The sequence below is a fragment of the Canis lupus genome, chromosome 17 (genome assembly GCF_011100685.1).
Source record: "Canis lupus familiaris isolate Mischka breed German Shepherd chromosome 17, alternate assembly UU_Cfam_GSD_1.0, whole genome shotgun sequence".
Lineage (NCBI taxonomy): Eukaryota > Metazoa > Chordata > Mammalia > Carnivora > Canidae > Canis > Canis lupus.
This window is the reverse complement of record NC_049238.1, coordinates 64084366-64107984: the sequence shown is the minus strand read 5'-3', so window position 1 is coordinate 64107984 and position 23619 is coordinate 64084366. Positions and strand designations below refer to the sequence as shown.

At 42.0% G+C, this 23619-nt stretch overlaps 1 long non-coding RNA gene across 1 annotated transcript; it reads left to right on the top strand.

The window, feature by feature from the left end:
• LOC111090740 lies at positions 1-21229 on the top strand. The gene is made up of 4 exons (XR_005371931.1): positions 1-1651; positions 16826-16887; positions 17599-17776; positions 20799-21229. It is a non-coding gene; the product is annotated as an uncharacterized LOC111090740 (long non-coding RNA).
• Positions 21230-23619: the final 2390 nt, after the last annotated feature.

The following is a 23619-nucleotide window of genomic DNA, read 5'->3' as shown; positions in this document are numbered from 1 at the left end:
TCCGTGGACAGTCAGGTCTCCACTCTCTGCCTCCCCGATGACAGTATACCACGAAGCACCAACCTGCCTATCCATATATTCTGATTTAAGAATATAATATAATATAACATAATAAATATACGTAATAAAATATAGTGATTCCTACGGTTCTCTTCCTGAAGGTGTCAGAGGTCGCCAGGGGCCCCACAGACAGGCTCCTGTATAAATCTCTACCTGCTCAGGAGATTTACGGGGATAGCTGACTGTGCAGGGGTGGGGAGGGCAGAAACCAGGAATGGAAGAATGACTTATGATTGCTGTCTACACAGGCAGGCCCTTGTTGTTGGAAATGGCTTTCTTGTTGCTTCTGTTGTTTGAAGTCTCAACAAATGTAGGAATATGAACTGGGTCTCCATCAGGGGCTGAGGTTTTCTGAGGTGGAGATCATTAACAAGAATAATTCTTGTCCATGCACGGTATTTATCACCTGTACCCTTGGCGGGGGCTGAGAAACCACCCGGTTCCAGAGAAGAGTAGTGGGCAGTGTTAGGTCAGGGTGTGAATGACAATCCAAAGCGATAATGTCACTCTGTCCTCAGCCTCGACCTCTGTCCTCAGAGAAACTGACGGTTCCTTGACCTTAACGCCACAGTGGGCGGTGGGATTCCACAGAGGGAAAGGGCTGGGCTGTGGTCATGGCATCAGGAAGCCTGCGGGCAGCCTCGGCAGTAGCACAGGGACCCTGTCCATGTGACACACGCTTGGGGGAGGTGCTGTAATTCAGCCCCAACCCCTGGATGGATGGCCCCCATTTCAGAGAGCCACTGTCCCCGGGAAAGGACCAGGTATGGGCCTCCAGGTGCTCAGCCCACTGTGACAGTGATGTGGGCACCCTTCAGTCCTCCATCCTCATCTGCTCCCGCCTGTCCCACCCAAGGGACGTACTGACTGAGCTGAGCTCCCTGAGGTCAGGCATGGCCTGGGGCCTGGCTGCACTGCACCTTCCGAGCAATCCCCGGCCAGTTGCTTAACCATTTGGGGCCCCCGAAACATGATCACAACAGCCTTGGTATTGCGGGTGTGAACCCCGACAGGCGGCATGAGTCCAAGGACTTCAGAACAGCACCCCTTGCCTGGATCCACAAGCCTGAGCTGTTGGGACTGCGTCGTCTGTCCTCATCGCTCTCTTTTTCTGTTGCCACCCTTTGGCCTGTGTCTCTGTCCCCACATAGCCCTCACCAAACCCTCCTCTGCTTCGGTCTTTGTCAGTTTGTCTCTGTGTTTCCCCCTCCCTCTCCTCTGGGTCCTCTGGGTCCTCTGGGTCCTCTGGGTCCTCTGGGTCTCTTTCTGTCTGGATCTTCATGTCTCCCGGTGTCCCTCTTCTTGGCCCTTCAATATTTCCTGCTAGCCTGGCCTCCTCTTTCATTCCTCAGACTTGGAGCATTATGACATCAGAGGGTTTCAAATCCTGGGCAGGGAAACGAACTCTCCTGAATGGTGAGCACCACCACCTTGGTGAAGCCTAAGCTCCAAAACCCAGAATTTACTACTGCGAGTAATCCCACCTGAAGCTAAGCCAACTCGGCAGAGCAGCCTGCGGGTCAGGAGCCTATGGCCAGCCCTCCCATGGAGCACTGCCAAGCCACAGCCCTCTGCTGGGTGCTAAAAATAGGTATGGGGCCTAGGGCAGCTAAAAATACACTTCTCACAATGCAGCCTTGCTGAGCCTGCAGACTGCAAGCAGCAGGGCAGGGGCTTTGAGAACCCTGGGGTCTGCAGCTGCGTGGCTCCAGCTGGGCAGGGGTGAAGGCAAGAGGTGGAGGGGAAAGCACAGGCAGACACCAGGGGTCTGCAGGCCCATCAGCCACTGGGGAGCATGTGGCAGGCCACAGACTGGGTCACAGGGGCCGTGGGGCTGCAGAGCATGCACGGCACTGAGCCGGTCCCTGGCTACCACCCCCAGAGCCCGGGGGACCGGAGTTCAGCAGCAGGTGCCTGGGCATACCCGGGGCTTCTTTGGCTTGATCTGGCAGGTGCCAGATCCATGTCTTCTCTGAATACCTCCCTGGCACAAGGCGAGCACTTGGAAAACATGCCCGAATGAGAAAATACACACAGACACACTTCCCTTAGGGTAACTGAGGAGCCTCGTAGCCACAAAAGGTAAAAGTCCCATGACCCATAGCACCGATTTTGTGGCCTCCCTCACCTGCATATCAATTACCTAATGAACTGCTCACAGCCAGTGGTCAATGGAAGTGTGTGCCTTGCTCCAAACCCTTTTTTTGGATACAAACGAGCCAATACCTCGCACAGATGGCACCGTTTGGATTAGCAGCTGAAGTATGAATGAGTGAAACCACAGGTGCATTGTCAAGATTAATATGCAGGCAGGTTTGGAATTGGAATGGTACCAGGTAACATCACGCTTGGATAGGGAGGCAGAGTAATATGAATTGACTAGAGACAAAGGGAAAACAAATGGAAAGTGACAGGCGCCAAGGGTTGTGGCCACAGCTAATGGACTGAGTAACTAAGAATTCCACCCAACCCATCACCCACACCATCCACTTGGTTCTTTCCTCCCCATCGTCCAGGAGCTGTCCCCAAGACTAAGCTCCCAAGCATCTGGATGGATGACGCACCCTTCACCATATCAATAACAGCTCCCCTATTGTTATCAACTTGGATCAACAGATACTCACCTCAGACAGGAAAGATAAATGAAACACTATTATAGAAAAGCAAAGCCAAGTGCTCTGAGCACCTTCATGCCCTGGAAAATTTATTATAGAATTATAATTAAGAGAGTGGAGAGAGATCTAGCAACAGCCCAGCCTGGGTCAGGAATAAAAGTCCCCTTTCCTTCCTTCCTTCCCTCTTCCTTCCCTCCTTCCTTCCCTTCTTCCTTCCTACCCTTCTTCCTTCCCTCTTTTCTTCCTGCCTTCGGAGAGCATGCAAATCTGGTGGCCCCGGTGGAAAGCACCCACCACCCAGCCTTCTAGAGAATCCCTGAACAAGAGCTTACAAGGAATGGGTTTTCAGTGTGGAGGTTTCAGTTGGTGGCAGCTTTGCTTTTCTCTCTGCTGCTCAGAAATTAGGCTTTGGAGGTGAAGCAGGGGGCCATTTATAGGATTGTGTATATTACTGGATAGAGAAAAGTGAACCTCTGAATTGAGAAGAAAATGAGTTTAGGGCAGCCCGGGTGGCTCAGCGGTTTAGCGCCACCTTCAGCCTGGGGTATGATCCTGGAGACCTGGGATCGAGTCCCAGGTCGGGCTCCCTGCCTGGAGCCTGCTTCTCCCTCTGCCTGTGTGTCTCTGCCTTTATCTCTCTCTCTCTCATGAATAAATAAATAAAATCTTTAAAAAAAAAAAAAAAGGAAAGAAAATGAGTTTATACGGATAGGAAGAAAATAGTCTTAACTGTCAGGCTGACAAACTGGGAAATCTTGACGACTCAGGATTGTCTTGTGAACAGGATTATACCAAACAGTTCCTATGAGCATCCTGCTCACTGCCAGGCTGCAGTAAGTGCTCAATTAATATTTGTTCAACGAGGGAATGAACCTTTGTCCTAACAATGAACATGAAGGACGTTTGTTAGATTACTCCTTTCTGCCCCTGGAAACCGCCAAGTTAACATTGTTAAAGCCTCCCCTCCCACTGCTGTCACATCTAAGTCAGAGTCTCCCAAAGAGCCTGAGCAGCTGCAGAAGCTCTTCATCAGAGGTTTGAGCTTTGAAACAACCAATGAGAGTCTGAGGAGCCATTTTGAGCAATGGGGGACGCTTACGGACTGTGTGGTAATGAGAGACCCCAACACCAGGCGCTCCAGAGGCTTTGGGTTCTCACGTAGGCCACCGTGAAGGAGGTGGATGCAGCCATGAATGCAAGGCCACACAAGGTGGATGGAAGAGTCGTGGAACCAAAGAGGGCTGTCTCAAGAGAAGATTCTCAAGACCTGGTGCCCACTGAACTGTGAAAAAGATTTTTGTTGGTGGCATTAAAGAAGACACTGAAGAACATCACCCAAGAGGTTATTTTGAACAGTATGGGAAAATTGAAGTGATTGAGATCATGACTGACCAAGGCAGTGGCAAAAAGAGAGGTTTTGCTTTTGTGACCTTTGACGACCACGACTCTGTAGACAAGATTGTCATTCAAAAATACATACTGTGAATGGCCACAACTGTGAAGTAAGGAAAGCCCTATCGAAGCAAGAGATGGCTAGTGCTTGGTCCAGCCAAAGAGGACGAAGTGGTTCTGGAAACTTTGGTGGTGGTCGTGGAGGTGGTTTTGGTGGGAATGACAACTTTGGTCATGGAGGGAACTTCAGTGGTCAAGGTGGCTTCAGTGGCAGTCGAGGTGCTGTTAGATACGGTCAGTGGCAGTGGGGATGGCTAAAATGGATTTGGTAATGACAGAAGCAACTTTGGAGGTGGCGGAAGCTATAACGATTTTGGCAATTACAACAATCAATCTTCAAATTTTGGACCCATGAAAGGAGGAAATTTTGGAGGCAGAAGCTCTGGCCCCTATGGTGGTGGAGGCCAATACTTTGCCAAACCACGAAACCAAGGTGGCTATGGCGGTTCCAGCAGCAGCAGCTGTGGCAGTGGCAGAAGGTTTTAATTACTGCCAGGAAACAAAGCTTAGCAGGAGAGGAGGGCCAGAGAAGTGACAGGGAAGTTACAGGTTACAACAGATCTGTGAACTCAGCCAAGCACAGCGGTGGCAGGGCCTAGCTGCTACAAAGAAGATATGTTTTAGACAATACTCATGTGTATGGGCAAAAAACTCGAGGATTGTATTTGTGACTAATTGTATAACAGGTTATTTTAGTTTCTGTTCTGTGGAAAGTGTAAAGCATTCCAACAAAGGGTTTTAATGTAAATCTTTTTTTTTGCACCCATGCTGTTGATTGCTAAATGTAATAGTCTGATCATGACACTGAATAAATGTGTCTTTTTTTAAATGTGCTGTGTAAAGTTAGTGTACTCTGAAGCCATCTTGGTAAACTACCCCAACAGTGTGAAGTTAGAATTCCTTCAGGGTGATGCCAGGTTCCATTCGAAATTTATTTGCAACCTACTTGGGCACAGAAACCACAAACCTTGGTGTGGTTGAACTGACAGTTAATGTGTTGTGACCTGGAGTTCACCATTAAAAGGGTCATCCAAGCAAAGTCCTGGAGTTTATTTGGTTATTATGATTGTCGGCACATCCTATGCAATATATCTAAATTGAATTATGGTATCAGATAAAATTATATATGGGATTAAAGCTTGTGTATCATCCATTATGTGTAATCAATAAATGATTTAATATTTAAAAAAAACAATGGTCATGAAGGATGATGAGTCCTTTTCTTACAGTCCAACTCCTATCATGTTCTCTTTATTCTCATACTGACTATTTTGTGCATCTTGAAAACCTAGAGGAATATCCCAACAAGGGGAGAGATCAAGCCAAGTGTTGAAGGCAGGGATCCCCCTGGCTGGGGTGGGGCTGGCACAAACAGCCAGTGGGGTGACTGGAAGACAGGTCTCAGGGTGTCACAAGCTCAGCACTTTACATTCTCTCAACCCTCAAAGATAAGAGTTATTACCCTCCAAGTTAGATCCCTAGGTCTAGCGCACAAGAGAGGAGGGTAACAGCTAGTCCTTTGATAGTAAGTACAGGAGAGGGAAGAGTGACTATTTAGTGATACATGGAAGGGGATCTATAGGTCCAGTATGGGTTTTTTTAGTTGCTAATCAGTGGAACAAAAATGGTGCCAGGAAGCAGATTAGAATTGATAGGAAAAGCATGGATTGAAATGTGAAGCTGGAGGCAGGGAAGTCAATTCCCCTCTCTAGCCCTAGTGGGAAGTGCCGATGCCTCCTGTCCCTAACAGGCAGGCAGGGGGTGGAGAAGACAGAGAATGCATATCAAGCCTCTTCATAGGCTCACACTGAAATAAAGCATTAGAGAAGAGCTGGAAAGCCCTCCGTGAGGCGTGAGCTGACTTGCTTGGACTTGTTTTAATTCTCATTGACCAATTGAATACCAATAAAAAATAAATTTATAGAAAAAAAATAAATAAATATATTTCTTCTAACAATAATTTTTTTTTTTTAATTCTCATTGACCTTAGAGTTCCTTGTACCCTAGTTCTGCAAACTACTCTGTAGTTCTCACTCACCTAAGGGCAAGTGAGGCAAAGGGAGGAGACTGGCTTGGGAGAAGAGGCTGTGGTTATTAGGAAATTCACCAAAGTCCCTACAAACCAGGGCTCCACTCCAATGGACAAGGGACAGGGAGAGTAACCTGGGAGCTCCATGCTGTGCTCCTTGAATTGAGTTCTAGATTCTGAGGCTGAAGGACTGTCCTGCGAGCCTGAGTTAAGAAGGGGAGAAATGGGAATTTGGGATGATCTGGAAATGAAGGTGATCTAAGGAATGGACTGCTGCTGATTATTGAATATTCTAGAATGGGGGGACATGCTGGGAATGAAGATTTCTCTGGGAATGTAGAGACTGTGTAGGAAATAGGAACTAGAAAGAGGAGATGTTCTGGGAACAGGGCATGCTGAAATAAGACCTCAGTGCTAGGAGATGGGAAGTTAGTGCATCTAGGAGGCCTGAAGTCTCCCCACAACATGAAGTGCTTTTCTGAGCTGACTTGGCAGGGGCATCCCCTTTTCAAAAGATATTTTCTCCCTGGTGAGCATGAAGAAGGGACCTGCAGAGAGGGTCTGCACCAGCTGAGGCAGGTGATGAATGGGTAGCAATCAGACCAATGGCTTTCAAATGTTTTCGGTCAGATAGAAAAACCCTGTCGTTTCATTCTCAATTTTATTTCGTTCTGTCTCACCTCATATTTCACTTAATGGGAGCTGTCAAAGAGATTCTTTGATTTTCTTCCCCCTCCTTTTCTGGCAGCTTATGCAGCCTGATAGCCCTAGAGATACGAGTTTTTGGAAGACCCACAATGAACTTCACTGTTACAGCCTCCAGTTTTAGGGTCTACGTTTCTGGGTGCACTTCTACAAGTGAGTGCAAGCTTGTGTGTTCTCATTCGTGCACCTGCCAAGTGTATGTGTGTCAGGAGTGTGTGTGTCGAAGCTGAAACAGCCTGGGATGAGAGGCTGGATGCATGAGTTTGAGTTTAGTATCCCTCTGTCAATTGAGTCTCAAAGGATTCACTGCAGAATGAGTGTAATAACACAAGTCCTTCATACCTCAGATGATTGCCATGAGGCTCATAGCACAAGAAATAGAAATACTCCCTTGTGATCAATAAATGCAATTGATAACTACAGCTATCATTTGTCTCCAAGGGGTACTTCTTGATCCATCCTGAGTTCTATGAAGTTTATTTTCTTATTGAAGTATAATTGGCATACGTTACATTAGTTTCAGGTGTACAACATAATGACTGGAGATTTGTGTACACCATGAAGTGGTCACCATAATAAGTCTAGTTACCATCTGTCACCATGCAAAATTACAAAAAAAAAAATGTTTTTCTTGTGATGAGAACTTTTTTAAAGATTTTATTTATTTATTCAGAGAGACACAGAGAGAGGCAGAGACACAGGCAGAGGGAGAAGCAGGCTCCCTGTGGGGAGGCCAATGTAGGACTTGATCTCAGGACACTGGATCATGACCTGAGCCAAAGGCAGATGCTCAACCACTGAGCCAGGCACCCCTTGTGATGAGAACTTTTAAGATTTACTTTCTTAGCAAATTCCATATTTGCAATGCAATACTTTTGACTATAGTCACCATGCTTTATGTTACATCATGACTTATTTTATAACTTGAAGTTTGTACCTCTTATGCCCCTTCACCCATTTCTCCCACCTTCTCCCTTCTGGCAACCACCAATCTATTCTCTGTATCTGTAAGTTTTGTTTTGATGGTTGGTTGTTTTGTCTTTTAGAATCCATATATAAGTGAAGTCATACTGCATTTGTCCTTCTCTGTCTGACTTATTCCATTTAGCATAATACCCCCCAAGTTTCATTCATATTGTTGCAAATAGCAAAATTTCGTTCTTTTTTATGGCTTAGTAGTATTCCTTGTATATACGTACCACATTTTCTTTATCATTCATCCATTGATGGACACTTAGGTTCTTTCCATAACTTTGTCATTGTTCAATAAGGGTGCATATATATTTTTGAATTAGTGTTTTCATTTTCTTTGGATAAATATTCAGAAGTGGAATTTCTGGATCATACAGTGTTGCTATTTTTAATTTTTTGAGAAACCTCCATACTGTTTTCCACAATGGCTACACCGATTTGCACTCCCACCAATAGTGTATGAGGGTTCTCTTTTCTCCACATTATCATTAATACTTGTTATTTCTTTGTCTTTTTGATACTAGCCATTCTGACATTTGTGAAGTGATACCCTATTGAGTGTATTTTGGTGCTGCCTACAGCCCTCATCACCAACATCCTAGACCTTTGATGCCTTGCTATTCTCAGAACCACCATGCCAGCTCCTTGATCTTGGCCTAACTCCTCTGTCTTCTTCCTCTGCTTCTCCTCACAGGTTGCTGACCATTGCCAGACAAAGTCTGCAAATACAATTTAACAGGGCACCCCTAGACTTACTCATTAATTCAACAAGCATTTATTGAGCATTTGCTGTAGGTAAAACTCTGTGCTAATCTCTGAGGACACACAGTTAAATAAAGCAGACACCTTGTGCACAAAGAGATTTCAGACAAGTTAAATTCTTACAGAATAACATAAGAAGTGTTAGGTGGATCCAAACCTAGGGACTATGGCAGTGCCCAAGAGGGACCCCTGACTCAGCCTAGGGAAAGCACCCTGGAATATGTGACCATTGAAGTGACTTTTGAAGGATGAGAAACAGTTGGCCATATGAAGGGAGCATGTGCAGTCTAGCCCTGAGTGTTAGCACTGGTTGGCAAAACTTTAATGCCTCTTTGGGGATCTTCCAGGTCTGTCCCCCAATTTCTCTTCCAATTCTTCACAACATTCCTCAAGTTGTGCACAGTTTCTGGATCTTCCTTCCTTGGCATCCCAGCCCAACAGATGGGTTAATCCTCACAAAGCATTGATAGGATTGGATCACTCACTGCTCAAACACTCATACTGCATATATAACCAAGTCCCAATTCCTTAACCTGGCATCCAAGGGCTTCAGAAAGCACACTTTCCAACTCTATATCCTACAAAACCCCAAATACCAGTCAATCAAAGCTACTTGCCAGTCTCTGAACACACTGTGCTCCTTCCCACTTCTCCATCTTTACTCCTTACTCTTCATTATGCCTAGAAAGTCTTACCTGCCCCCACATCCCATTTTCTCCCATGGAAATCATATGGACCCCTGAGATCTAGCTAAGGTACACTGTCTCAGAATGCTTTCTAGCATCCTCTCCCATCTCTTAAAGAGATTCTCCCTTCTATAAGGGAGCTGCTGATCAAGAAAACTCATAGACGAAAGGATTACTTTCATACTATATGGAACTTTGAGTGTCAGAGTAAATGGAGGAGTGGAGAAGAGACCAAGGTGCCCCTATAAATCATTCCACATGCGTAACGATGGACATTGATTCATGACAGAATAAACATACAGGTTTGTTCTCAAAACTCAAAATTTCTTTTTTAAAAAAAAATATTTATTTATTTGAGAGAGAGAGAGCACAAGTGGGGTAAAGGGGCAGAGGGAGAAGCAGGCTCCCCACTGTGCAGAGAGCCCAAGTCCTCCATCCCAGGACTCCAGGAATCATGACCTGAGCTGAAGGCAGTTGCTTAACTAACTGAGCCACCCAGGAGCCCCATCAAAACTCAAAATTTTTTAAATGACTAAAAAAATATATTTTTTAAGTATAAATTCACATGGACGAAAACCATGGAAGTAGAGATCAGAGCAAATGAAAAATATCACCATAATTTTAGAAACTGGAATATAGATAGGAAAGAGCTGATTTCAGAGCTCTTGGAAATGTAAATTCTTGTGGTAAGGAATCCAATGAGGGGTGAGCTAATCCCCACTTGTATCCAATGTCTCTTATTTGTGTGCATTGGCCTTGCCTTTTGCCATGTGTTCCTCTCCATCCAATGGGTATGACTGCCTGTGCATGGGACCCAAGCAAATTCATGCCAAGACAATCCAGCAGCCCCTGATCTCACATCTGCACTGCACTCCTCATGCTGTTGCCCTAGAACTCTCCTGCTGACACTATGGGGCTTGTTCAGTGCCCATTCTAAATGACTCAGAACAACAAGAAAGCTAACTTCCTATGAAGTAAACTTTTGGCCAGTAGGAGCAAGGGACTAGGGGATAAATTATTCTCTTTCCCTAACCTCAGATAGATTGTACCAAAGCACATTTGTTCATATTTGAAAGCCAGTCCTGTAAGATTAAGGAATTAGTTGCTCTTGAACCAAGTGGGGGCCAGCACAGTAATACACTTTTGCATAGGCTCCCCCTCTTTCCCTGCTTTACCCCCATTTCTCCTCATTTCTGTATCCCTGTAATTGCACTGCCTAATAAAATACGGCACATAAAGGCTGCATTTCTGAGGAAATAAAGTTGAGACACCAGCACAAAACCACCAAAAGACCCAAGAATAGGCAGCCTCCAGGTAGCTCTGGAAGCAGGTGTGTATGGGGGGAGTACGCCAGAAGGATATTCAAAAGTCTGTAGAAGTGATCCAGAGCCCCAGAACCATTCCCGGTCTAAGATGCCATGAAACTACATTTCTACCGCCCTGTGTAAGCCAAGTTTATTCATCGAGGAAGCCCAAACACTTCAGATTTGGGCGCACTTGAAGGCAGGACTTTTCACCTGAAAAGACAAATTAACTGAATATCTAAATACTAAGAAGACAGAATCCAAAGAAACAAATAAAAACAGTAAATTTAAAGGAAGCAATGTAAAAAATAAGATAAAAAATTTTTAATGTAATTTCCTAAAACAGAAGATATTTCATCCATGGAACAAAAGCAGAGTACTATAAAAAATGACAGAGTACAATAAAAGAATTTTTATAAATTAAAGATATCAAAGCATAAATAAAAAAATCTTAATAGACTACTGAAAAGGAAAAAGGTGAAGATACCTTCCAGATGGTAAAACAAGAAGTTGAGATGGAAACTTTTTAAAAAAACAAGGGGTGGGGGGATGGGGATCAATTAGAGGTCCAATATCCAGCTAATAAAAATACCAGAGAAAGAATGAGAGTACTTACAGCATACCTCTCATAACAAATTCTAAAAGAACCATATGTTGACATAAAATGAATAAAATGCTACATGTCAATTATACCTTAATTTAAAATAAAAATTAAAAATATTTTTAAAATAAAGGAGCCATATTAAGACGCATGATTGTGAAATTTCAGGATAACAAAGATAAGAGAAGAACCACAGGGGAGAAATAGACATTTTAAAAATCAGATATGAAAATAGTATTAGATTTATCATTGAAAATGTTGGAAGCTAGGAAACAACAAGCCAATACCTTTAAAGTTCTGAGAGGAAAAAAAAATGTCTTCTAACCTACAGTTTAATACCCAGTCAAACTTTCTTATTCTAACATTTCCAACACGGTCTGAAAAAAAAAATTATCTACCATGAACGTTTCTCAGGAAGCTCCTGAAGATACATGAAACCAAAATGAAAATAAAATATAAGCCATGGAAGAGAAAGATATCAAATCACTATCTACCAGAGTTGAAAGGCATGATGATAGTGAAGGAAAATCCCAAGATGATAGCAGTGTAGTGGGGTCCCAGGGAGCGTCCAGAGCAGAGAGAACAGAATAGCTGAAGGCTCCTGTGGATGGTTTTCCGCCCCCAAACCCAGAAGAGACAGATGACCTCATGTGTTCAACTTTGTGGAGAAGAGTTATCGTTTTGTCAAGGAGTTGGAAGTATTCACATATCACACATCAAGCAAACAACTAAAATGAGTAGAGATAGATTCCAAGGAAAACAAAAAAGTTATTCAAGAGCAGAAATATAATCAGTACAATATGTGACTTAAATGTTAACATTTACATAGGAACAACAGATATATTGTTTAATAAAAAAATGTTAGAGAACTATATTAGGAAGGCAGAGAAAAGGAAATATTGGTGGGGGGGGGAGCGGATAGTGAAAGATTTAAATTCCTTTCTCTGGCATGAGGAAGACAATGGATAATTCCTGAAATGATTTTTATAAATGTGTGTCATTTAGAAGCAAGGACATGATGATCAAAATAAATAGCAGAAAAAGTTGGAAACAGTTGCTTTTGGGAAAAGAGCCAAAGAGACAGGATGGAAAGGAGAGGCAACTGCCCCTTTCTGTTATTCCCCTTGTGATACCATTTGACTTTGAAAACTACATGCACTGTACATAGGAGAGTGAGAGAATTGTAACAGTACATTATTGAATTTTTTTATCATCTTAGAGTTTGGGCTGAGGTCCTAAAGCTGAGAAAAATGACAATTTACTGTGTAGACATTCTAAAAAAGGGTGCTTAGATGCATCTCATCTGTAAGGCTTACCAGGAAAAAAGGATATTCAATGTGGGACCTACACCCCACCACCCACCTCAATCTCATACACAAGAAAAGGGTGAAGGCTAATTGAGGATATTCACTGGAAGCCAGCTGGACTAGGAAGGGGCCCTGTGCCCCTCCATGAGACTGGAGCAAAGGGCATGAGTTTCTGGAGAATCTGAACTGTATCCTGGGGAGCTTGAGATGCATGAAGATTGGAGACTGGCATCTGATCCTCACCTGGAAAGTTGGAAGGCCAGGGGCAGGCTGACTGCCAGTGGAGAAAGTCTGAGCATTCTGCATCTGGTGGAACTCTCCCTGGGATAACTGGATGTTGCAGCAGGAGCTGGACAAGAGCTGTCCTGAGATGGACCTGCCCTAGAGGACTGCCTGCTGGATAAAGAGACCCCAGCAGAAAGGTTGGTAGGTGATGTTGGAGAAGGAAATGAGAGGCATCCAGAGACTCTAGTTGTTGGAGGATTATGAGGAAAATATTTTAAATAACCCATAGAAGCACCTCAGAAGGGAAAGAGCCAGCATTTGGGCACCCAAAGAGAACACAGAGGACCTTGTTACCGTATTACAGCAATGCCAATAGAAACCAATGTGCCCTTCCTTCTATGCCTCTTCCATCCAGCCCTGAAGGAGTGCTAGGCAAGGCCAGTAGTTGGGATGGGATGGAAGAGGAGCTTAAAGAAATAAACACCCACCCTCACTCCACTGCTGACTAACGAGCACACAGAGAGGTCCCAAGTTGGGAAGAAAGAGAAAAGCTTAAATTGGATGTGAAATGAAAGTATTGATTTAGATCCACCTGGCCTTTTTAATACCTGAAAATAAAACTTCTAATATCTGAAAGTGACTGAAAAACCTATAGAATCTGGCCAGGGGCAGGGAACAGTGATGCAACAGGATGGGTTTGAAGGACAAGTGCTTTGCCGGTCCATTCTTTAAGTTACCTTATTTTTTAAAAGACAAGGACTAACAGGCATTGACACCTACTATGTGACAGACATGTACATATATTATCTCACTGAATCCTGAAAGCAATCTCCTAAGGTAGTGGTTACTATTCCTGCTTTACCAATGAGGGAATTGCAGCTCAGAGAGCCTGAGCTTCCCAAGATCACACAGCTACAAAGTGATGGGCTGGGCATCAAAGACATGATGTGTCCCCAGAGCCCTATGCATCCCAACCAAAGTGATTAAAAGTCCAAATGCTGATATCAAACAGATGGGATTCAAGCCCCAGGGCAGCCAGGAACTAACTCCATGTCTCTTGGACATGTTGTTTATTCCCCATTGGCCTCTGTTTCCACTAAAATAGAAAAATAATATCCTAGTTATAGGCTTGTTGTGGGGATTAAATGAGATCATTCATACACAGAGTTTAGCATAGTGCCTGGCACAGAGCAATTCTTTTTTTTTTTTTTTAAGATTTTATTTATTTATTCATGAGAGACACAGAGAGAGGGAGGCAGAGACATAGAGGGAGAAGTTGGCTCCATGCAGGAAGCCGCACAGAGCAATTCTTGATAAACAGTATCTACTGTTATCATTAAGCCATATTGCATTCTGAATAAGAGTATTGTCAAGATGAAGTGAGGCAATAATTCAGAAGTGCCTGGGATGCTATTGGATGAAGAGCTGATACTGAATAGTGGGTTGAATCTAAAGCCAAGTTTCTTCTTCCTGTGATAATATACATATGCAATGTGTTACATTCTGCATTATATCACAGATATTTCATAAAAACATAATCACAAAATTGGAAGAGATCCTGGAAGTCTTTTATTATTTTCTACCTTAATAGATTGTCAACTTCTTAAATGTAGAGGTCTTATCTTGCAAGCCATTCATTAATTTACTTATTTACTTGTTCAAGAAATGTGTGTCTAAGACCTATGGGCAAAGTATAGTACAAGATATTTGGAGAGAGGCAGAGATGATTTGAATCTAGATCCGAAATACAAATCAGAACCACAATGAGATACCACCTCACACCAGTGAGAATGGTGAAAATTAACAAGACAGGAAACAACAAATATTGGAGAGGATGTGGAGAAAGGGAAACCCTCTTGCACTGTTGGTGGGACTGTGAACTGGTGCAGCCACTCTGGAAAACAGTGTGGAGGTTCCTCAAAGAGTTAAAAATAAAAAAAAAAAAAAACAAAAAAAACAAAAAACAAAAAAAAAAAAAAAAACAAAAAAAACAAAGAGTTAAAAATAGATCTGCCCTACGTCCCAGCAATTGCACTGCTGAGGATTTATCCCAAAGATACAGATGCAGTGAAACAACAGGACACCTGCACCCCAATGTTCATAGCAGCAATGTCCACAATAGCCAAACTGTGGAAGGAGCCTCGGTGTCCATCGAAAGATGAATGGATAAAGAAGATGTGGTCTATATACACAATGGCCATCAGAAAGAAAGAATACCGACCATTTGCTTCTATGCGGATGGAACTGGAGGGTATAATGGTGAGTGAAATAAGTCAATCAGAGAAACAATCATCATATTGTTTCACTCATACGTGGAATATAAGAAATAGTGAGATGGACTATAAAGGAGAGAAGGGAAACTGAGTGGGGAAAAATTAAAGAGGAAGACAGACCACAAGAAACTCCTGACTCTGGGAAACAAACAAAAGGTTGCAGAAGGGGAAGTTGCAGAAGTTGGGATGGGGTGACTGGGTGACAGGCACTGAAGAGGGCACTTGATGGGATAAGCACTGGTTGTTATATGTTGCCAAATCGAACTTAAATTAAAAAAAAAAAAAAAAAGAATCTAGATCCTGCCCTTGGAAGCTTATAATTTAAACAAAGCTGAGAACAGTGTCAGAAAGGGAGGTGCCAATGATGTCCTGGGAGGGGTTTGGGGCCATCTACCCCATGTAGCATCCTGCCCAGAATCTGGTAGGGAGGAGGCATGCACCAAATGGTTGTTGAACCAATGATGAAGAAATGTGCCTGTGACTCAAAGAATGACCTCTGAATGAGTGACCTGAGCACACATTTGTGGGCATTAAAATTTCATGGTGTTTTAGAGAGTAGACAAATGGCATGCTGTGTTCTCTGCCCTTGATTCTATCTCAGTCCCATCCTCCAGTCTGCTCTGTGCCCATGTTGCCATCTATACTGTACAAGTTTGGTAACCCACTCAAGAGCCTAATGGTGATCTGATTAAGGCATTGCTATATTCCAGACAGACACAAGTACTGGCCCATCTTCCCAGATGTATCAGAAGGGAGAAGGGACAGAGGATGAGGAGACAGAAGAAGGTGACCAGCTCCAACTATATTAGTCTTCTTCCCTCTCAGGTCTTTCCTTCGCTGGCTCTGTCTCTGGGAAGAAATAGACTGTATATGTTTCATACTCTCTTTTTCTCTGGTTTTAGGAGCTCAAGGGTATACAAATGCATGCATATACTCACACAGACACACACATCATGTTCCAACAGGTGCAGTCACATGCTCTCACAGATGAGAGACCAATGGTCTCACAGACAGGCCCTTCTCCCTTTACCTGGTCACTTTGCATTGCAGTGGTATATCAAGGAACAGCAGCCTTCTCTCCACACAATGAGACAATACCACCAGGATTTCCCATGCTGAAAATTCTACAATGGTGGTGCCAGTTGATTATTAAAATGTAGATACCACAAGGAAGAATTCTGCATCAGCTTCTCAATCACTCATACCTCAGGGTGAAGAGAGTGTAAGATCCTTTCCAGAGAGTAGGGAGTAGGAGACATGAAAATGTCAAGAGGGAAAGAGAGACACTAACTCCATGCAGAGACAAAGAATTCAGGCAAAGACATTCAGTTCAAAGCCCACCAACTATATTTTAGGCACCTGGAGAGCCAATGAATAAGACCCATATCCAGAGTAACTCACATCTTAGCAGCTGAGACCAAATAAGCAAACAAGTCATAAGTAAACAAAAAAGTAGTAAATGCTATCATTGAGGTAAAGATGCCCAGTGGAAAGGTACCTAAATCCAAGCTGAGAGGTTGAAATTAAGAAGAGCTTCTGGACATGGTGACACCAGACCTGGGTCTTCAAGCTTAGAACTAAGGGTTCACCCCACCAATGTTTTAAATAGAAATGGTCATGGCAGTTGAAATTTACAAGAGTGGTCTCTAAGTATGGAAAATTTCCATTTCCTAGAAAGCAGGGTGATATAGCTAAAACACTGGATCTAGCCTTGTGTGCTCTGAGGTCATATACCAGCCTCAATGCTCTCCAGCCAGGTAACTTCAGGAGATGCACTTTGTTTCTCTCAGCCCCAGTGTCCTCACAGTGCTGTCTGCCCTGCTTGCCTCTTCAGGTTGTCCTGAAGACTTGGTGAGATAACAAGGCACAAGTGCTGTCAGCTACATTACTGTATAGGTGAGTTACTGTTTGGCTCTATGTTGGCAGGTCCCTCCCTCTCTGCCTCCCAGAGTGCAAGGATGAGTCTAACAAAGGGCCTTCTTTCCTGCCACACCAACTCCAGGCTACCAGACATCTCCCTTGGGGGTGCAGTAAGGTCCCCAAGCATTTGTTTCCAGCTCCAGGTTCCAGACCCAGGAAGCAAGAGTCTCTGTGGGAAGAAAAATAAAGTGGAAATTGGGAAATTAGTAGGAAATTAGTTGCCCAAGGTTTAGGTGTAATAAGCATATCAATCATGCAGTATTAATAACTGCACAATAGGGACGCCTGGGTGGCTCAGCAGTTAAGCATCTGCCTTCAGCCCAGGGCATGATCCTGGAGACCAGGGATTGAGTCGGGCTCAATGCATGGAGCCTGCTTCTCTCTCTGCCTCTGTCTATGTCTCTGCCTCTCTCTGTGTCTCTCATTAATAAATAAATTCTTAAAAAGAAAAATAACTGCACAATACAAACTCACAATGGTTTAGCTCAGTCCTCTCCCTGTAAGTGCCTAAGCATGTCTAAACTGGACAATAATAATTGTCAATAATAATTGTACACCGTACAATAATAATAAATATTCCATATTTTACATAAAACAATAATACTTTTTCAACCTCTATAACTACTCATATTCCTTTTTTCTACTCCATTTATTCTCAAAATCTACTGACAAATGGAACATATATAGAAATTCAAAGATGGAAGGTCAAGACTAGGACAAGCTGAGCTGCCTTGATTTTGTCACTCACAGATCTGTCAATGTTCATGCCTTCAAGAGTCACAATCTCAAAAATATGATAGCATTTAATAGAAGAACCGAAGTTTTAAATCCCTGAAGGACTGGCCTTTGGAAGAGTGTGAAATAGGTGAGTTTTGCAGGGTGGCAAAAAGAATGCTTGAGTTCTGGCAGAGACCTGGTGATCTTCAGGGCATGAAAGTCTGAGAAGTTCACTATGCTTGTTATAAAAGTAATCACTGTCTCAGCTCCCTCTTGAAGCCGTTATGAGGATAAAATGAAATAATGGAAGTAAAATTGATTTATGAATTATAAGTTATCATCATTGATGTCCATTATCTCATGGTTACCTCCTGTGTTGTTACCATTTTCTTTTTTGATCATAGTCTGCTGCCCAAGTATCATACTGGAGAATGCTCTTAAAGTCTGCCATTCTTTATCCATATTTATAAAAGGACAGTGCCTCCTTCTATAAATATAACCCCAAATGCCTCATTTTCAAGAGTTATTACAAGGAACATGGCCATTTGCCTAGTAAACTAGTTTATTTTACACTGGTTTACTAGTTTATTAGGTAACTAATTCACACTAATTTACTAGTTTATGCTATACTAGCTTACTAGTTTATGCTAGGTTATTAGGTTACCCTAGCTAATTCATTAGTTTATGCTAGGTTACTAGATTACTCTAAACTAGGTTACTAGTTTGTGCTATGTTACTAAGCCACCCTAAACTAGGTTATTAGTTTATGCTATGTTGCCAGGTTACACTAAACTAATTTACTATTTTACACTAGATTACATTAAACTAGGTTACTAGTTTACACAAGGTTACCTGTTTATGCTAAACTAGGTTACTAGTTTGCACTAGTTTAGTTTAAACTAAAGTGCAAATAAATACTTATGTTCAGGGGCTGTCCAACCCTCAGGACATGTTATTATGAATGTGTTCATCTCTAATGGGAACCTCGAGTTAAACTCTAATGGGCCAAAGGAAAGCATACAGGTGAATGGGACCTTTCCCATCTTCCTCAGATCAAACACTCTCAACTCAGTTGTAATAATCTCCATGACCTGAAGCCTTTATTCAGAGCCCTTCATAATTTGACCCCAACATTTCTTTTCAACTTCATCTTCCATTACCTCATGAATTCTTCCCTTTAGTCAATGGAATCCCTTATTGTTCCATATTATATTAAATAGGCATGAATGACATGCAATAAGCTATACATATTTAATGTATACAACTGGATGAGCTTGGAGAAAAGCATAAACTCATGAAACTATCACCATGATCTATGCCATATACATATCCATCACCTTCAAAAGTTTCTTCCAGCCTTCTTTATTTATTTTGTGAAAAGAACACTTATTGTAAGACCTACCCTCTTACTAAATTTTTAAGAATATAGTGTTGTTACTGTAGGCACTGTACAATATGTCTCTAGAACTTATGAATCTGAATATTGGGTAACTGAACTTTGATACTATCTAATTAATACCTTCCCATTTCCCCCTCCTCCCATCCCCTGGTAACCACTATTCCAATCCCTGCTTCTATAAATTTGACTATTTAAGATTCCTTGAATGAGTAGTATCATGTAGTATTTATCCTGCTTTGTCTTAGCATAATATCCCCCATTCATGTGGTCCTAAATGGCAGGGTTTCCTTCATTTTTTAAGGCTGAATAATATTCTATTTTATATAACATTTTCTTTATTGATTCACCTGTTGATTATTGTCAATAATCTGATAATCAAGATTTTGATTTCAAATTTTTTGTTTATAAGCTAAGACTGAAAAGGACCTTTCTTTAGGTGAAATATTGCCTTTCCAGAAATTCCACTTTAGACACACACATATTCTTGAGAGTGAGTAGTTCAGTATGCTTCCAACACTGTCATAAATTAGTTTATCAGATGGTTTTCCTGATGATAAGATAGGGAAGAAACACAGGGCCACTAGTATGTAAATGCTGGGTGTGTGGGTGAGTGATTCTTCCTTACATTTTTTACCCTAGGCACCATGCTTGCCTCATTGTACTCCTGGCCCCGGGATAGAGGATACAAAAAGGGAACAAAAAGCATGGAATAAGGATAATGGAAAGGATAAAATCTTTTTTCACAATGAAGTCAAGAACCAATCTTTTAAAAAAAAATCAATATTTGATATCATCTATACTGCCTCTATCACCTTCTCTCTCCATTGCATTCTGCAGTAGTGCAGAAAAAATTATTATACTGCCAAGCTAGCATCTAACTTCTTCTAAGTGATCCAAAGCCTATAAGATTAAATGATCTGAAATCCCTTCCAATTTGAATGATGCCCAAAGTTGAAGGAGCTCAACTTTCCTTTCTAACTCAGGCACAGCTTCCATGATGGGTTGGGTAATTACTTTCCCAACTCCAGCTCCTGTCCCATGCCCTATATTTGCCAGACTAATGCTATTTTGGGTGTTCATCATGGTAAATAATGCAGGGGAATAGCATGGAGACTAGAAGAAACTTTGGAAAGGAGTTTGTTTTCAACGTCTTTCAAATAGCTTTACTCTAGAATGAAGAGATACATTTTGGCATCTGTTCAAAGTGAAATGAAGTGAATTTATTTAAAATTTTTTTCCAACATCACTCCTGCTATGATTGAAATCTTAACTTCTTCAAATGACATCCAGTTTCTAAAACATTGATTAAAAGTGTCTCTGGGACTTAAGGGAAAAACAAATAAGACAGATGAAAGGCATTTTAGCTGTATTGCCCCCAAAATGGCCCCATCCTGTCCTAATTCCTTCTAAGATACCATTTTATGGTGTCCTTAAAAATAGATGTAATCTGATAAGGTATTATAGGGCCTCAGAACTGGGTCATTTTATAAAACTCAGAGAAGAGACTAGGAGATGAAGCCCTGATTATTCTCACATATTAAACCTTCAACTGAGTCCACAGAAATCCCAAACTCTGTTTTTGCAGAAATGCTACTAAGATGATTCATTCAATGTACCATATTAAGATACCTCTAAAACCAGACCACACTACAATGATGCCCACCTGCATAATTATTAATTTAAGAAGAAAAACATAATACTGCCTTAAGTTTCTAGAATACTTTACAGTTTATAAACCACAGCTGTACATACTATCTTTTCTTCTTTTCAGCCTGTCCCACTATCTTCATCTACCACAAGAGATGCGAGAGATAATGTATTGAGAGCTCCCCATTCTCACTACTCAAGATGGCTTAGAAAAGTTTCTGCTTCTTTTGTTTTCATGATTTCTATTCTACATGACTGTGACTCCCTGTGATTCCATCCAGAATCAGGAAATCAAGGAGGACAGTGGGGAGGGAAAATCAGAGACCAATCAAAATGTGACGACCTCAACAAAGGGCTATAATATGACAGTGTTAATCTAAATAATGCCACAGGTTAGGTCTTATAATCAAAAGTAGTAAAACTCCACCTTTATATCAATGTTATGCAAATGTCTTTAGTATTCTCTTACTTCATATCAATGAGATGTATTTGTGTGACTATGATGGCCTAGTTTGTCTTCAAGGAAACCCAGAAAGGCCTCAGGGCCCAGAAACATAAAACTGATAGCTAGAAGTCATAGTGTTGGGAGTTGTCATTTCCTATTGACTCAGCAGCTACCTCTATGTGTTCTCTAAACTTTTAAGGCAATGATCTAACACTGGCTATAAATTAGAATCACCTGTGTAAGTTTTAAATTTTTATTATTTTTTTTAAGTTGGCTCTATGCCCAACATGGGGCTTGAACTCATGACCCTGAGATTGAGAGTTGCATGCTCTACTGACTGAGCCAACCAGGCACCCCACCTGTGGAAATTTTAAACACAGTAAAGCCTGAACATCATTCCCACAAAATCTGATTCAATTTTTGGAGGGTGGGGATGGGACCTGGCTTCAATATTTTACAAAGCTCCAGGTAATTCTAATGTGCAGCCAACTTTGAAAACAACTGGTCTAAATACAGAGGTTCTGAAACTTTAGCAAGCACCAAAATTACCTGGAGGGTTTAAAACACAGATATTTGGGGTTCACTTCCAGAGTTTCTGGTTCAGTTGGTCTGGGGTAGGGACTGAGAATTTGCATTTATAGCTGGTTCCTAGGTAGTGTTGATGCCATTAATCCAGAGATCACACTTTAAGAATCATAAGAATCACTGTTCTAAAGTGTCACAAAGTGTCAGTTACATATCAAAATCGATTCAGCTAAACCCTTTAAATTTAGAGGAACGCTACTCACTGACTCTGATAATTCTGTTTACCTAGCTCTAATTATTTGCTTGACTCAGTGTGAAGCAACAAAAAAGCACCATGAAACACACTTTGGGGCTCTCACTCTCTTGTTCCCTCTCTCTTTCCTTTTCCTTCTTATATTGATGGAATAAGGAAAGCAGTTGATATTTTAGAAAGTGCAAGGAGGTTATTTCTGAAATTTTGCCCAGGAGCCCCAAATGTCTACCCATCAGTTAGGGTTGCTTCATGCTGGGTCAGTCAGTACCTTGGAGAGCAGCCCCTGTGCCACACGCAGCGATAGAACAAGACCATGTAACTGCAGTAATCATTCCCAGTGAAAAGGAAAGGATAAAAGATGCACTGCAATTCCTCATCTGCAACAAATTCCTAAATCTTACTGGGCAAACACTGTGAAATCTCTTAATAGCACAAGTCCCTAAAAAACTTAGCAGGCTTCTCTGTTCTATTTGCTTCTAGTCCATTACTAGCCAGTTACATGTGTCAATAATCACATGAAAAGTTTTCAACTCTGCGTTGCTTACTTACCTTCCTGCTCACATGCCTCTCTCTCCCTCCTTCCCTCTTCTCTTTCCTCCTGCCTACTGTCTCTCTCAACTTAATGATAGTTATCTTGAGTCTATCAGGCTCTGAGAAAATATATCCCTAGCATTAAGAATAGTACCTTGCACCTGGTAAGTGCTCAATAAATATTTATTGAATAAAGTATTTAAGAGGAAGTGTACCAATATCTCCAATTTATTTTGAAATGCATCAAAAAGTTTAAGTGGTTTTTAAATCTGAACAAGCATCAGAACCATCAGGTTTGTTACAATGTAGATTGTTGGGCCCACCTCTGGAGTTCCTGATTCACTTGGTCTGGGGGCTCGGGTAGGAACCAAAATGATTTGATGAATAGATAGCAGAATGGAGAGATAGATAATTTGATGAGACAACTATAGTACAGTGCTAAATATAGAATCTGAGTAGTGGATATATAGGTGTTCACTGTAAAATTCCTTCAATTTTAATGTATGTTTTAGATTTTCCATAATAAAATCATAAAATGTTGAAAAAGAATTATACTGTAACACCCAATGTTTGAATATTTTATTTTAAAGAGCACAAAGCAATTTATATTTCAGATATTTTCTCTCTCTCTCTCTCTCTCTCTCTCTCTCTCAACCACCAAGACAGGCTGAGGATTTTGAGTCTTGGACTTGCCATATTTTAACTAATCAATCATGCTGGGAGCAGTTCTCTGGCAGTCTGGCTTGCATAGGCCTGGAGAAGGTATAAGCTGCTTCATGGATGGAGAGGAACTCCAGAAACTGCCTTCCCCTGGGGTCAAATACTGGGGAGTTGGTGCTCTAAAGGCAGGTGGGAGGGAAAGATTGGAAGTCAAGGAGTGGTCATTCTCTCCAGGAGGAGCCTTAAATTGAAATAAAATACGTGAATGTCCTCAGCCACCAAGAGGCAGGATAACGTCTCCATGTCAGCCCTGAGCCCACACTCTCCCTGCCTCCAGATGTCCCAAAACAAGAACACAGGATCCAATACAGAGTTCTGCGTTTATATGAGGTTGCAAAATAAACCATAAACTACTGTGAGACAAAGTCATATGAGGAATGGAGGATATTCTCAGGCTGGAGAAGCCCTCCAGAGTTGTTTCCAAGCAAGATCAATTAACATGATGCCAAATATCCGTTCTTCCCCTCCAAG